The 16,580-nt window shown below is 40.3% G+C and overlaps 1 pseudogene across 1 annotated transcript; it reads left to right on the top strand.

The window, feature by feature from the left end:
- Positions 1-504: 504 nt before the first annotated feature.
- LOC307058425 (olfactory receptor 2F2-like) lies at positions 505-1,066 on the top strand (annotated as a pseudogene). The gene has a single exon. The product of its transcript is annotated as an olfactory receptor 2F2-like (transcript).
- The last annotated feature ends 15,514 nt before the right edge of the window (positions 1,067-16,580 follow it).

Genomic DNA, 16,580 nt, shown 5'->3' with positions numbered 1-16,580 from the left:
CACAAGAAGCTGGGACATAATTATAGTTGGTATAATGTTCTACAATGATGCCTTGATCTTATCATCCTAGGATGAAGCCTGATTAATCAGCACACTGAGAACCAAATGAGGGATTTTTTCTCTGTCACTGACCCAGCCTGGATAATGGGAGAAGCAGGAAAACCACCTGCTCCAGCATGAGTCGTAAGGACAAGGGGGAGTTTCAGAATACAAGTCCTACCTCTTGGGATCAGATAATAATCCTCAAGACACTACTTTAAACTCTTTCTATTCATTTACCCAACAAAATGTTTTTCTTGTGAAACATTTGTTAGAAATCTTTGTATAAAAAGAAAAATCAGAAAAGGTCCCTGACTTCAAGAAGCTCAGAGTCTAATGGAGGAAAAATGCAAGTACTTGCAGTCCTACTTAAAGTCCTTTGTTCAAACCCAGACTGTGAATTCTGATTCTGATTCTGGCCTCTCTAACCCAGCATCTCCTCCTGCAGCCTGACCCACCTGCTCCATGAGGAGGGATACCCTGACCTGGGTGAGTGAGTCTGTCCTCATGGGCCTCCCCAGGGACAGGCAGAACCAGGCTGAACTCTGTCCTGTTTGGGGCCACCTATCTGCGGATCCTGCTGGGCAAAGGGCTCATCATCCTCCTGCTCAGGCTGGACGCCCGCCTCCACCCGCCCATGTACTTCTTCCTCGGCAACCTCTCCGTATTGGACACCTGCTACACCTCCAGTGAGGTTCCCCAGATGCTGGTGCACTTCCTCCTGGAGAAGACGACCATCTCCTTTACTCAATGTGGGGCCCAGCTCTTCTCCCTGGCTCTGGAGGGGACTAAGTTCCCGCTGCTGATAGCAATGGCCTATGACCATTATATGGTGGGTGACCCCCTGCACTACATGGCAGCAGTCAGCCCGAGGCTGACAGTGGTCTCTTGGCTTGTGGGCATGGCTAATTTTGTAGTGGAGACGGCAATCACCGTGTGCCTGCCCAGCTGTGGGCACCATGTGCTGAATCATGTTGCCTGTGTGGATGTCACACACACTAGGGTGTCCTGGTGGACTCTAGTGTAGTTGTGTTGCTGGTGCCTTGAACTGAATGCTGGGTAGGAATTCAGTTGTAGAAACAGAGAAATACAGAAGAACTCAGAAACAGAAATAGGAGGGCTTCCCCTGAGAACAAAGAAGCTTGTACTAAGAGATAAAGTGTTTGTGCAACTGTATACACACAAGTACATGTGTGTGTGAAAGATGTACTCTTTGTTTTTGAAGGTATCGACAAATAACGACTTAAGCTCTGGAATCTTCTTTGTAACTCTGCTTGTTTCCACCGAAATTCAAAAGCAGTTTACACCAACCAGAAACATTAAATATTTGTTGACTGAGTGAACATCAGAATAATTCCCACAACCACTTTCATCACTGTCCTAAATGTCAACTTCACCATCTAGTCAATCAGTCAAACAGCACATTTAATGAACCTCTCTTCTGTGCTCACCCCGACTCCTTTCATCACCACAGTTATCATCATATCTCCCTCCTAGTGTTGAGAGCATCATGGTGCCCTGGACAAAATGCAGGACTTGGAAAGAAATATCAATCAGTAAACACATTTGTATCAAGCTCCACTGTGTTCAATACACCATGCCAGGTGCTGCAAGAGACACACCCCGAGTCTAATATGAGGTCCTTCCCCATAACCCAGGGATTACTTGGAAAGATAAGAGATAAATACCAAAAAAGAAATTGCAACATAATCCAGCAACGGAAGAGTACAATTAGGCAACATCTGGTTAATTGCCAAATATGAGATAGAAATTAAAAGCCCAGGGCTTCCCTGGTGGCGCAGTGGTTGAGAGTCCGCCTGCCGACGCAGGGGACACGGGTTCATGCCCCGGTCCAGGAAGATCCCACATGCCGCGGAGCGGCTGGGCCCGTGAGCCATGGCCGCTGAGCCTGCGCGTCCGGAGCCTGTGCTCCGCAACGGGAGAGGCCACGGCAGTGAGAGGCCCGCGTACCGCAAAAAAAAAAAAAAAGAAAGAAATTAAAAGCCCATGGGATTCACAGAATTCCCCCATGAAGGGGAAAAAACTGGGTGGTTTGCAAAGGAATTGAAGGGGAAGGAATAATTAAAATGGCCATAGAAAATGGTAGAACTTGGATAGATGAGGGAGTAGAGAGAGAGAGGTTTATTCTTGGCTCATGGGGGAATGACATAAGCCAGGTGAGGAGATAAAAAACACCAAGGTCTGTCTGGGAAAGAGTGAGCAAACCAGTTTGGTTAGAGCAAAGATTTCATTTTGAGGAGTCCTGCGGAGGAGGTAAGGCTGGAAAGTGCGGGTGCTGTGCATAGTAGGGTTTTGAAAACAAGGCCATGGAATTTGCATTAGAGGCAATAGCAAGATAGCACAGTTTTTGATGTGGGAAACAGCACATCTAATATATGACGTTCTACAAGTTATCCTCTTCTTCTCCACCAGGACTGTTAGACTAATTGAAACAAAAATAAATAGGACTAACTTTTTTCTTCTTTTAGTCCAAAAAACTCTCTATTTCATGCTTCACTAGTGGGAGTAAGGGAATCAACGATTTATAATTCAACTTCCTCTAATTAGGGCAAACTTCATAGACCAGGCAGAGTTTAAGGTAAGGTTGAAAGACCAAGAACTGGGAAGCTAGTGGATATAGACCAGAAGTTATGTAGAATACAGGGAAATGTTAGAAGTAAAAATGAATGATCAGATCTTGAAATTGAGAACTGAACAGAGGGTATAACTATAGATAAAGCACCTTCTATTTTCCTTTTTTTAACTGAGAAGATAACCATGCCATCTGAGTAACATCTGAAGACCAAGCAAAAATAAGCAGAGCTTACTTGGTGTTTTCTTTAAGTGTTAGCTCTGATAATGACCCTGTTTTTCTGTCTTATGTCACATCTCGAGCAGCAACACCCTGGTTAGATAGGTCCCACCCCTGTCGGGAGGGATTTGGAGTTTGCATTTCTAATACAGGTTCACAAGATGAGTCTGAGTCTCACCAAGGCACTAGCCTGGGAAAGCCTTCAAATTAATTTTTTTAATGGAGAATAAATCAGTGCATGAAGCCCAGGAGACAAAACTCAGGGTCCAAGATGGGAACTAGATTAGGAGAGCATTTTACAATCACTTAGAGACAAGGGAGGGAGCAAATAGGTGTGACGCAACATCGATCTGAACACACCTGGGAATTCGCGTGACAGAGGTTCCCTGACTGCAGAACCTCCCTGCTGCTCAGGCACAAAGCCAGTCTCTTCTACCCAGAACAAAATCTCCCCTACAGCATTCTCTGCTCCACACAATCGAGACCAGGAACACCACTGGAGAGCAGGGGTTATTAGCCTGGAGCTCACTGACAGGTTTTGAGTCTATGACCCCTCTGGAATTGTGTGCTAAAGTGGTGTCTCATCCAATTTTTATCACTTCCTGAGGAAGTCCTTCTGCTAGTGGCCCTTCCCCACCCCAGCTCTCTGCCTCATCCTCCTGTTACACAAACTCATAGGCCTCCGTGCTTTCCCGTCCTCACACGTGTCCCAGTTTGTAATGACATGCTCACTTGTATGACTAGACGCTTTATTCCTGACTCCCCACAAGGCTGTAAATTCCACGGCGGTAGAAGCTTTTTCTGCGATACTACTTTATCCCCAGCTCAGGGCGTTGTCTACATGTAAGCACTCACAAAATATTTGCTAACTGAATACATTCTCAAACAATCTGTGGCCCCCACAAAAGGTTAACACGTCCCGATTTATGTATTGGTTTGTATTAATGTGTTTTTAAATTTTAGAAAATGTGTTTTATAAAACCTTTACTAGACAGCTGTGATATTTGCCACTGATTGATAAGATGGGGGTTTTAGATAAGCTTCCCTGATGGTACAGAATTGGACTTACCATTAAAAAATACAGCCCAAAGAGAGCATGTGGTCCAGTGTCCGTCAGTCAACCTGATTTCCCATTGATCTAATCTGATTTCTAATACATTTTCTTAGTCTTTTCATTTCTTTCTTCAATATAACAGCGTAACATAGCAACCTTACAAAATACAATATAGAATTTAGTTTAAAAATAATAGCTACATAATGTTTAGTAACACTCTTATTATTCCTATCATAATTTCATCTTTTCCCCTTTATTCCTTCAAAGGAAAAAACAAAACAAAAAACAACTCCTAGCTTTTTTCACTTCCCTCAGCTGATGTCAAAATGCTACTTAAGTAAATTATTCTCTCAGTCACACCCTCTAGTGAACTTCCAATATCCTTCCTTAGCATCAGACTTCCTTCTCAATGATTTCTTATCCACCACAAGTAGTTTTTCTTTATCTCAGTCACACTTAGTATATTTGCTCTGTTTGGCAATTCAAAAAATTGAAAAAAACAAGAGTCAGATAAAGAAAACAAAAAACTGGTCTTTCCTTGTGGCTAGAAAAGTCCTTGCCACACCCTGGTTCCCCTACTCTCTTCATACTGACTCAGATACAGAAAATAATTTGAAAAAATAATATTAACTATGCATTATTATAATACTATTAATAAGTTATGGTGAGTACTACTTATATGTCATGCACATATATTACACATTTCAATCTTCGCAATTATTCTAAGACAGTTACTATTACCAAATTTAATATACCAGGAAACTAAGGCATAAAGGGTTAACTATACCTAGGAATTCACATCACAAAAAATGTAGAAGATCTGTATTTTAAAAAATTAAAACACTACTGAAAGTAATAAAAGAAATCTTGAACAAATGGAAATGCATACCATATTCTTGAATAGAAGACTCAATATTGTAGATGTGTATGTCTCCTTATAGTAAATTATATGTTTAACAGGATCAACTTTATATAATAAAAAAGAAATTTTTGTTTGAGACCAGACACTATTATTTTTAAAATAATAGCCAAGAAATTTCTGAAAAAGAAGATTAATGAAGAAAGACTAGTGTACTAGTTATTCGAACATCATAAACCTAAAATAGTCAAAATGCCATGGTAGTGGCACATGATGACACCAAGGCAGTGAAACATAATAGAAAGTCTGGAAATAAACCAATACATACAGGAATTTAGTAATGATAAAAGGTAGCATTTTAAATTAGTGAAGAAAAAGATCAATAAATAGTGTTAGGGAAACAAGCTAATAATCTGGAAAAAAAGTAAAATTTATCTATACATGATAATTTATATAAGAATAAATTCCATAGCGGTCAAATATTTAAAAAATGAAAGCATAAAAGTGCTAGAAGAAACCAAAAGGCAGTTTTTTTATGATATCAATGTGAGGAATGCCTTCTGAGACAAAAATCTCAACATTTACTAAAACTGTTTTGGATAAAAAAAACTCTGCGTGGCACAAGCCACTATTATAAAAGTAAGAAGCATAAACAAAAACAAAACAAAACAAAAAAACCACAAAGGGTATGGTGAGGGGCAGGTACAGATGCATAGTCACGGCACGAGGGAGTTCTTTTGTGATGATGGAATGGTTTGTGTCTTGACTGTGGTTACACAAACCTATACATGGGGTTAAATTACATTGAATCAGGGCTTCCCTGGTGGCACAGTGGTTGAGAGTCCACCTGCCGATGCAGGGGACACGGGTTCGTGCCCCAGTCTGGGAAGATCCCACATGCCGCAGAGCGGCTAGGCCCGTGAGCCACAGCCACTGAGCCTGCGCGTCTGGAGCCTGTGCTCGGCAACAGGAGAGGCCACAACAGTGAGAGGCCCGCGTACGGCAAAAAAAAAAAAAAAAAAAAAAAGACAAACCCCATTAAAGTTGGGCAGATACGCATTTTTCTCACTCTTGGATCTATGTTCCTTATACAGTTTTTACTCATTCATTCATTCATTCATTCACTCAAAAAATACTTACTGAGCACTTATATACACAGGGCACCTGTCATAGTCAGTGGGGATATAGCAGTGAGTCAAAGAGGAAGGATTCTTGCTTTTATGGAACTTATAATCCAAGGGAACATAACTGATAATAAGCAAACACCTGAACAAGGTACTTTCATACTGTAGTCAGTGCTTTGAAGAAAAAAGAAGAGTAAAATTGCTGAGGAACAGGTGGAGAAAAAAATGTTGCTACTTTAGACTTGCAGGCTGGGGAAGGCTTTCTCAGGGTATAACGCAGCTTAAGGGGCTGAGCAAGTAGAGCCTTCGCCATGTGTAACTGGCTGTACTTATAATACTATTAAACCATAATTTTATTCACTCCTTTTTATTTTTTCTTCCAAATTTATTTAGCAAGGGAAACTTCTCCAGCCAGAGATAAAGAACTCCAGCATGTCATATGACTTTACTTTTCACTCTTGTCAAACAAGTTGTTCCAAGTCACTTCAAGTCACAAAAGAGCCTCAAACCAGAAATTGGACATTTCAGTTCAGTACATGAAAACTAGGTAACTGCAGCTTCAACCCTTCTGAGATTGGCTGAAAAGGAGCAGGAAGGGTCTTATCTGGACTACAACCAACGTAATCTGGCTTTGCATTTCCCAGGCCTGGCAGACGTTTAATGCTGACTCTCTTCCTCATGGGAACTTTCAGGGCTCTGGAGGTTCCCTAATGAGCCCTCTCTCTGCAGTTCCCTGTGATGGGGCAAAAGCACTTCTATTTTAAGTGCTCCCTCAGGACTCCTTCCTCAGTCCCTAGGCATTCACCACCAAATAGCTGCTGCTGGAGTTTCCACACTCCACTGGACAGCCCCGTTAGTCAGATCTCAAGACACCCTCACACACATGCTCTCTCCCTTGTGGCCCACAGCTGGCCCCTAACCCTGCCTCCACAATCCTAATGTAGCCACATTCTCCTGATTCTGCCCCCAAAATTACCCAGTCAGTCTGTCTCTCATTCTCTTAATCCCTCAGGCAGAAGAAAGACCTTAGTCCACTGTGCCTCCCAACAGAAGAAATAACCCTATAAGCTTTGCAAGTGGCCCCATGGAAGCTCTCAACCACCACCAGGTTTGAGGTGAGGAGGAGGCATTCCTAGTCCTCCTTGGTAGAATATGGAATGGGACTCATAATGTAGCTTTTTCTAAGTATTTATTTCTCACAAAATCCTCTCTCTTCTACTGTTTCAACTCTTTTATTTTATCAAAGGGTTTCAAGAGTTATGAAAAGTTTATGTCCATTTCCTTTGAACACCTGCATATTGTGAACTGGCAACTCAGTTTGAAATCTCATATTATTAAATCTTGCACCTGGTAGAAATTTCAACCTTTAACATCCTGTTATTTAAAGGACAAAAATCAAGAAAGTCTTGTTGAGGATTTCCCTGGCAGTCCACTGGTTAAGAATTCGTCTTTCAGCACAGTGGGGTACGGGTTTGATCCCTGGTCAGGGAGCTAAGATCCCACATGCCTCGAGGCCAAAAAACATAAAACAAAAGCAATATTGTAACAAATTCAGTAAAGACTTTAAAAATGGTCCACATCAAAAAAAAAAAAAAAAGAAAGAAAGTCTTGTTGGTCATGGTAAGAAATTTGGACATTATCCCAATGTAACTGAAACCATTAGAGGGGTTTAAAGAGAGGAGTAGGATAATCTAATTTATGTTTTCAAACAGATCCTCTGTGCTATTATGTAAAGAATGGAATTGAAAGAGGCAGGAGTGGAAGAGAGCAGTCAGAGGCTACTTCATTAAACCAAGTACAAGCAGAGGGCTTGTCCTCAAGTGGAAGCGTGGGAGGTGGTGAATGGGCATACAATGCTGGCATATTTTGAAGGCAGATCCAATAGAATTTGCTTGATATGAAGATGAGAGAAAGAAATCAAGGACAAATCCTACATTTTTTATATCAGCAACCGGGAGAATTTTATGGAGCCATTTACTTCCTCAGATGAGGAAGACTGAGAGAAGATGTGGGGAAACTCTGTTATGTTTATGTTAAGTTTGAGGTGCCTGTTAGAGATCTGAGAAGAGGCATGAAGGAGACAATTGAAATATAAGTCTGGATGTCAGTGAAGATTTACGGCTGGAATAACAGGTTTGGGAGTCATCAGCACTTACATGGTATTTAAAGCCATTAAACCAGATGAGATCATGTGGGGAAAGAATGTAGACAGAAATAGTTAAGGTGCTGGGAGTAAGCCTTGCACTCTTCAACTTTTAGGGGTTGAAAGCCAAAGGATCCAGCAGAGGAGATGTTGCTGAAACAAGTATTAGGGAGGGATTCCATTCCCTGAGTTCATGTTCAGGGACGAGGGGAGAAGGAAACAAACAAGTGGGGAGGGCAACGTGGGAATGATAAACATGCTGCAGAGATTCTGGTTGTCCAGAGTGATCTGAACCTAGGGGTTTTGTGCTATGCTCTCTGGGGAGATGTCCTAGGGCAGACATGTTCTAAGTTTGAAAGGCCCTTTGGTTCGGACCCAAGGTTAGCACAGAATGTCAGTGTTGAAATTGGTATCTGTCCTGTGCTTTACCCACTGATTGCATCAGCAGAGAAGCCCTATTTATCATGCATCCATTCAACAAAATCTATTCGGCATGTACTGTCTGTCAGGTGCTAGGCCAAGCACGTAGGTACAAAGATTAAGGTGGTCACTGTTTGCAGATGACATGATACTATACATAGAGAATCCTAAAGATGCTACCAGAAAACTATTACAGCTAATCAATGATTTTGGTAAAGTAGCAAGATACAAAATTAATGCACTTGAGGATATGGGGAGGGGGAAGGGTAAGCTGTGACAAAGCGAAAGAGCGGCATGGACATATATACACTACCAAATGTAAGGTAGATAGCTAGTGGGAAGCAGCCGCATAGCACAGGGAGATCAGCTCGGTGCTTTGTGACCGCCTGGAGGGGTGGGATAGGGAGGGTGGGAGGGAGACACAAAAGGGAGGGGATATGGGAAAAAAAAAACAAAACTGGAGTTGAAACAACTTTTTGCTTTAATAACATAGATATCTGGAAAAAACTGGGAGGAGAAACAATTAGTATTTATGTTTTAGATAATTATCTCAAATATCTCCATTACTTCACATATGTAACTACACGTAGCAAGAAAAGCCAAGATTCTGAAAGTTGACCATCTCTCCTCCTTCCTTCATTCACTTACTCAATATCAACAAGTCTGCAAGGTTCTCTGCTTGGCAATTTGGAAACTACAATAGTGAGACGTACAGGCTCCTCGCCATGAACATTTATGTGATGTGATTTATGAAACGTGTACTCAATTCTAATGTATACGAAATTAAATAAAAAGTAGACCAATAATGTAAAAAAAATATTAATGCACAGCAATCTCTGGCATTCCTATACACTAATGATGAAAAATCTGAAAGTGAAATCAAGAAAACATTCCCAATTACCACTGCAACAAAAAGAATAAAATATCTAGGAATAAACCCACCTAAGGAGACAAAAGACCTGTATGCAGAAAATTATAAGACACTGATGAAAGAAATTAAAGATGATACAAATAGATGGAGAGATATATCATGTTCTTGGATTGGAAGAATCAACATTGTGAAAATGACTCTACTACACAAAGCAATCTACAGATTCAATGCAATCCCTATCAAACTACCCCTGGCATTTTTCACAGAAGTAGAACAAAAAATTTCACAATTTGTATGGAAACACAAAAGACCCCGGATAGCCAAAGCAATCTTGAGAACGAAAAACGAAGCTGGAGGAATCAGGCTCCCTGACTTCAGACTATACTACAAAGCTACAGTAATCAAGACAGTATGGTACTGGCACAAAAACAGAAAGATAGATCAATGGAACAGGATAGAAAGCCCAGAGATAAACCCACGCACATATGGTCACCTTATCTTTGATAAAGGAGGCAGGAATGTACAGTGGAGAAAGGACAGCCTCTTCAATAAGTGGTGCTAGGAAAACTAGACAGGTACATGTAAAAGTATGAGATTAGATCACTCCCTAACACCATACACAAAAATAAGCTCAAACTGGATTAAAGACCTAAATGTAAGGCCAGAAACTATCAAACTCTTAGAGGAAAACATAGGCAGAACACTCTATGACATAAATCACAGCAAGATGCTTTTTGACCCACCTCCTAGAGAAATGGAAATAAAAACAAAAATAAACAAATGGGACCTAATGAAACTTCAAAGTTTTTGCACAGCAAAGGAAACCATAAACAAGACCAAAAGACAACCCTCAGAATGGGAGAAAATATTTGCAAATGAAGCAACTGACAAAGGATTAAACTCCAAAATTTACAAACAGCTCATGCAGCTCAAAAACAAAAAAAACAAACAACCCAATCCAAAAATGGGCAGAAGACCTAAATAGACATTTCTCCAAAGAAGATATACAGAGTGCCAACAAACACATGAAAGAATGCTCAGCATGATTAGTCATTAGAGAAATGCAAATCAAAGCTACAATGAGATATCATCTCACACCAGTCAGAATGGCCATCATCAAAAAATCTAGAAACAATAAATGCTGGCGAGGGTGTGGAGAAAAGGGAACACTCTTGCACTGCTGGTGGGAATGTGAATTGGTACAGCCACTATGGAGAACAGTATGGAGGTTCCTTAAAAAACTACAAATAGAACTACCATATGACCCAGCAATCCCACTACTGGGCATATACCCTGAGAAAACCATAATTCAAAGAGTCATGTACCAAAATGTTCATTGCAGCTCTATTTACAATAGCCAGGAGATGGAAACAACCTAAGTGCCCATCATCGGATGAATGGATAAAGAAGATGTGGCACATATAAACAATGGACTATTACTCAGCCATAAAAAAAAGAAATTGGGCTTCCCTGGTGGCGCAGTGGTTGAGAGTCCGCCTGCCGATGCAGGGGACACGGGTTCGTGCCCCGGTCTGGGAGGATCCCGCGTGCCGCGGAGCGGCTGGGCCCGTGAGCCATGGCCGTTGAGCCTGCGCGTCCGGAGCCTGTGCTCCGCAACGGGAGAGGCCACAACAGTGAGAGGCCCACATACCGCAAAAAAAAAAAAAAAAAAAAAAAAGAAATTGAGCTATTTGTAATGAGGTGGATGGACCTAGAGACTGTCATACAGAGTGAAGTAAGTCAGAAAGAGAAAGACAAATACCGTATGCTAACACATATATATGAAATTTAAGAAAAAAAATGTCATGAAGAACCTAGGGCTAAGACAGGAATAAAGACACAGACCTACTAGAGAATGGACTTGAGGATATGGGGAGGGGGAAGGGTAAGCTGTGACAAAGCAAGAGAGTGGCATGGACATATATACACTACCAAACGTAAAATAGATAGCTAGTGGGAAGCAGCTGCATAGCACAGGGAGATCAGCTTAGTGCTTTGTGACCACCTAGAGGGGTAGGATAGGGAGGGTGGGAGGGAGGGAGACGCAAGAGGGAAGAGATATGGGAACATATGTATATGTATAAGTGATTCACTTTGTTATAAAGCAGAAACTAACACACCATTGTAAAGCAATTATACTCCAATAAAGATGTAAAAATTAATTAATTAATTAATTAATTAAATTTTAAAAAATGATTAAGGTGGTCTTGAGAAAGACAAGTAGACATATGATGATGATTTAGCATAATAAATGTTAAAATAATAACAACTACTGCTTACTCAGTTCTGCTAGCATCCCCATGTACTATTCTAAGTGCTTTACAGATATTAATTTTTTGCAACTCATAAAAACTCAATGAGTTTTAAAAATGGTGCTGGAACATCTAGGTTCCACATACAAGAGAATAGACTGGACCCCTTCCTCATACCATACTAAAAAATTAACTCAAATATAAGAGTAAAACTATAAAACACTTAAAGGGAAACACAAGAGTAAATCTTCATGATTTTGGTTAGACAAAGCCTTCTTAGACATGACATTGAAAGAGTATAAGTGACTAAAGAAAAAATAGATAAATTGGATTTCATAAAAATAAAAATAAAAACTTTTGTGCTTCAAAGGATACCATCCACAAAGTAAAAAGAAAACCACATAATGGGAAAAAATATTTGCAAATCATATATCTGATAAGGAGCTTGCATCCCAAATATATAAAGAATACTTAACAGCTCAACAATAAAAAGACAAGTAACCAAATTTTAAAATGGCCACAGGATTAGAATGACATTCCTCCAAAGATGATATACAAATGGCCAAGAAACACACAAAAAGATGTTCCATATTGTTAGTCATTATTGAAATGCAAATCAAAACCATGATGTTACTTCACATGGTTTTGATTTGTCATAGCAAGTGTTGACAAGAAAAGGAAGAAATTGAACCCCTCAAACATTGCTGGTAGGATTACAAAAATGGGGCTGCTGCTTTGAAAAACTGCTTGAGTGCAGCTCCTTAAAATGTAAAACAGGGACCTCCCTGGTGGCGCAGTGGTTAGGAATCCGCCTGCCAATGCGGGGGACACGGGTTCAAGCCCTGGTCCGGGAGGATCCCACATGCCGCGGAGCAACTGGGCCTGTGAGCCACAACTACTGAGCCTGAGCTCTAAAGCCCACGAGCCACAACTACTGAGCCCGTGTGCCACAACTGCTGAAGCCTGCGCACCCTAGAGCCCATATCCACAACGAGAGGTCACCGCAATGAGAAGCCCGCACACCACAGCGAAGAGTGGCCCCCGCTCCCCACAACTAGAGAAAGTCCACGTGCAGCAACAAAGACCCAATGCAGCCCAAAATAAATAAATTTTTTAAAAAATGTAAAACATAGTTACCATATGATCCAAAAATTCCATCCCTAGGTATATACCCAAGAAAAATTAAAATATATGTTCACACAGAAACTAGTATATAAATATTCATAGCAGCTTTGTTCACAATAGCCCCAAAATAGAAAAAACCCAAATGTTTATCAACTGATGGAGAAGCACAATGGGATATATCCATTAAGTAGAATATTATTTGGCAATAAAAAGGAATGAAGTACTGATGGGTGAATTGTATAGTATCTCAATAAAGTTGTTTTAAAAAACTGATGGACATATCCAAAAGACACAAGAAGCCTGCCTCCAGAGTGTTCCACTGGGAAAATTTCAGCATTGAAATTAAAAATAATGCAGATAAAAGAAATCCAATGAGATAGGTACTATAGTTACCCTCATTTTACAGATAAGGAAGCACAGGTACATGAGAAGTAACATCTCCTAGTTACAGCTATAGTAAGTGGCAGAGCCAGAATTTCAATTCAGGCAGTCTAGCTATGTAGCTTGTATTCTTCACCATTATAGTACCTGGTGTCTGCTCTGAAAGCATTGAAAACTGCATAAAATCTAGTGGGATGTGGAGGGGAAAGGTGAAAAACAAGTGGATCTTGGGGAGGCCTTGCAAAAAGACACAAGGCTTGACTTGAAGACTGAATTTCACATAGGATTCAGCAAGGCAGCTGAGGATGGAAAAAGGAAGGATGTAGGCTAAGGCTAAAAGATCATGATAGGAAAAAGTACAGGCAGGGAGAGCTAGCTGAAGCCAGTTCAGAAGGACAGGAGTTTGAAGAAAGGTTATGTAAATAGGGAAAGAAGGGAGCACATGTCAAAAGTGATGTCAGAAAGGTAGGCAAGGGTCAGATCACAAAGCTCCTGATATGTCATTATCAGGTTCTTGGACTCTATAGTGAAGTTTACAGGAAACCATTTTTGAAAACTTGATCAGTAAAAGGAAGAAAATTTTGCCTTGGAGCACACTTCTTTGTCTTTGTGACTCCCTACACAAAGTCATGGATGGTACGCTTTGGGCCCAGTAAATAGGTGGAAAGTGTTTTGTCAGCTCTGTACAGAGTCAGCACTGCTCTGGTACCCTGGAAATTGGTGACTTGGGTGCACTGAGGGACAGCCCCTTTGATACGGATGTCGGCGGTCTCACAAGGGGCCTGAGCCATAGAGGCTCCATGGGCAGCTTCACAGGCATGGGTACCAAACAGAAAGGCAGAACTGAAAAGGAGAAACATGCTAAGCATGCTATGCAGTACTTGTTGCATGGAAACATGAGATACTGACCAATGGAAATTTCACCCCTCTACCCAGAATTGGAGAAACACATTGCAATAGAATAGAGGGCAGGGGGACTGAGGATCAGAAATCAGTGGTGGTGCAGTCACCCTTCCAATTTCGGCAATAACAATTAACAACAGTTCATTTTACAATCATATATTTCTCAAGGCTAGACCTACCAGTTCTACTTATAATTTCCCAGACTATTCCAAGCATCATGGGTCTATCAGTTGTAGGAATGGCTGTCTCTGTGTTATTCCCCAATATTTAGGTTAAAAAATTACAGATGTTTTTGCTATGTGGATGCTTGAATATAATATTGGCACAGGTATATAAATTTTGAAATCTCACCCTCATTTAAATTCTAGTAACATTTGTAGAACACCTAACATGTTCATCGAGCACCATGCTAAGCATTTATTCTTGATTATCACATTTTATTCTCATCAGAAATGAGATAGGAATTATCATAATCACTTTATATATAATAAAATTTATGCTCAAAATTTTTTTTTTTTTTATTAGTTTCTGCTTTATAACAAAGTGAATCAGTCATACATATACATCTGTTCCCACATCCCCTCCCTTATGCATCTCCCTCCCTCCCACCCTCCCCATCCCACCCCTCCAGGCGGTCACAAAGCACCGAGCTGATCTCCCTGTGCTATGCGGCTGCTTCCCACTATCTATCTACCTTACGTTTGGTAGTGTATATATGTCCATGCCTCTCTTTCCCTTTGTCACAGCTTACCCTTCCCCTTCCCCATATCTTCAAGTCCATTCTCAAGTAGGTCTGTGTCTTTATTCCCGTTTTACCCCTAGGTTCTTCATGACATTTTTTTTTTTTTTAATTCCATATATATGTGTTAGCATACGGTATTTGTCTTTCTCTTTCTGACTTACTTCACTCTGTATGACAGACTCTAGGTCTATCCACCTCATTACAAATAGCTCAGTTTCGTTTCTTTTTATGGCTGAGTAATATTCCATTGTATATATGTGCCACATCTTCTTTATCCATTCATTCGATGATGGACACTTAGGTTGTTTCCAGCTCCGGGCTATTGTGAATAGAGCTGCAATGAACATTTTGGTACATGTCTCTTTTTGAATTATGGTTTTCTCAGGGTATATGCCTAGTAGTGGGATTGCTGGGTCATATGGTAGTTCTATTTTTAGTTTTTTAAGGAACCTCCATACTGTTCTCCATAGTGGCTGTACCAATTCACATTCCCACCAACAGTGCAAGAGTGTTCCCTTTTCTCCACACCCTCTCCAGCATTTATTGTTTCTAGATTTCTTGATGATGGCCATTCTGACTGGTGTGAGATGATATCTCATTGTAGTTTTGATTTGCATTTCTCTAATGATTAATGATGTTGAGCATTCTTTCATGTGTTTGTTGGCAGTCTGTATATCTTCTTTGGAGAAATGCCTATTTAAGTCTTCTGCCCATTTTTGGATTGGGTTGTTTGTTTTTTTGCTATTGAGCTGCATGAGCTGTTTATAAATTTTGGAGATTAATCCTTTGTCAGTTGCTTCATTTGCAAATATTTTCTCCCATTCTGAGGGTTGTCTTTTGGTCTTGTTTATGGTTTCCTTTGCTGTGCAAAAGCTTTGAAGTTTCATTAGGTCCCATTTGTTTATCTTTGTTTTTATTTCCATTTCTCTAGGAGGTGGGTCCAAAAGGATCTTGCTGTGATTTATGTCATAGAGTGTTCTACCTATGTTTTGCTCTAAGAGTTTGATAGTTTCTGGCCTTACATTTAGGTCTTTAATCCATTTTGAGCTTATTTTTGTGTATGGTGTTAGGGAATGATCTAATCTCATACTTTTACATGTCCCTGTCCAGTTTTCCCAGCACCACTTATTGAAGAGGCTGTCCTTTCTCCACTGTACATTCCTGCCTCCTTTATCAAAGATAAGTTGGCCATATGTGCGTGGGTTTATCTCTGGGCTTTCTATCCTGATCCACTGATCTATCTTTCTGTTTTTATGCCAGTACCACACTGTCTTAATTACTGTAGCTTTGTAGTATAGTCTGAAGTCAGGCAGCCTGATTCCTCCAGCTCCGTTTTTCGTTCTCAAGATTGCTTTGGCTATTCGGGGTCTTTTGTTTTTCCAAACAAATTTTGAAATTTTTTGTTCTACTTCTGTGAAAAATGCCAGTGGTAGTTTGATAGGGATTGCATTGAATCTGTAGATTGCTTTGGGTAGTAGAGTCATTTTCACAATATTGATTCTTCCAATCCAGGAGCATGGTATATCTCTCCATCTATTTAAATCATCTTTAATTTCTTTCATCAGTGTCTTATAATTTTCTGCATACAGGTCTTTTGTCTCCTTAGGTAGGTTTATTCCTAGATATTTTATTCTTTTTGTTGCAATGGTAAATGGGAGTGTTTTCTTGATTTCATTTTCAGATTTTTCATCATTAGTGTACAGGAATGCCAGAGATTTCTGTGCATTAATTTTGTATCCTGCTACTTTACCAAATTCATTGATTAGCTCTAGTAGTTTTTCGGTAGCATCTTTAGGATTCTCTATGTATAGTATCATGTCATCTGCAAACAGTGACAGCTTTACTTCTTCTTTTC

The sequence above is a fragment of the Hyperoodon ampullatus genome (assembly GCF_949752795.1).
Source record: "Hyperoodon ampullatus genome assembly, chromosome: 9".
Lineage (NCBI taxonomy): Eukaryota > Metazoa > Chordata > Mammalia > Artiodactyla > Ziphiidae > Hyperoodon > Hyperoodon ampullatus.
Note: the sequence above shows the minus strand (reverse complement) of the source record. Positions and strands in the feature narration are given on the sequence as shown.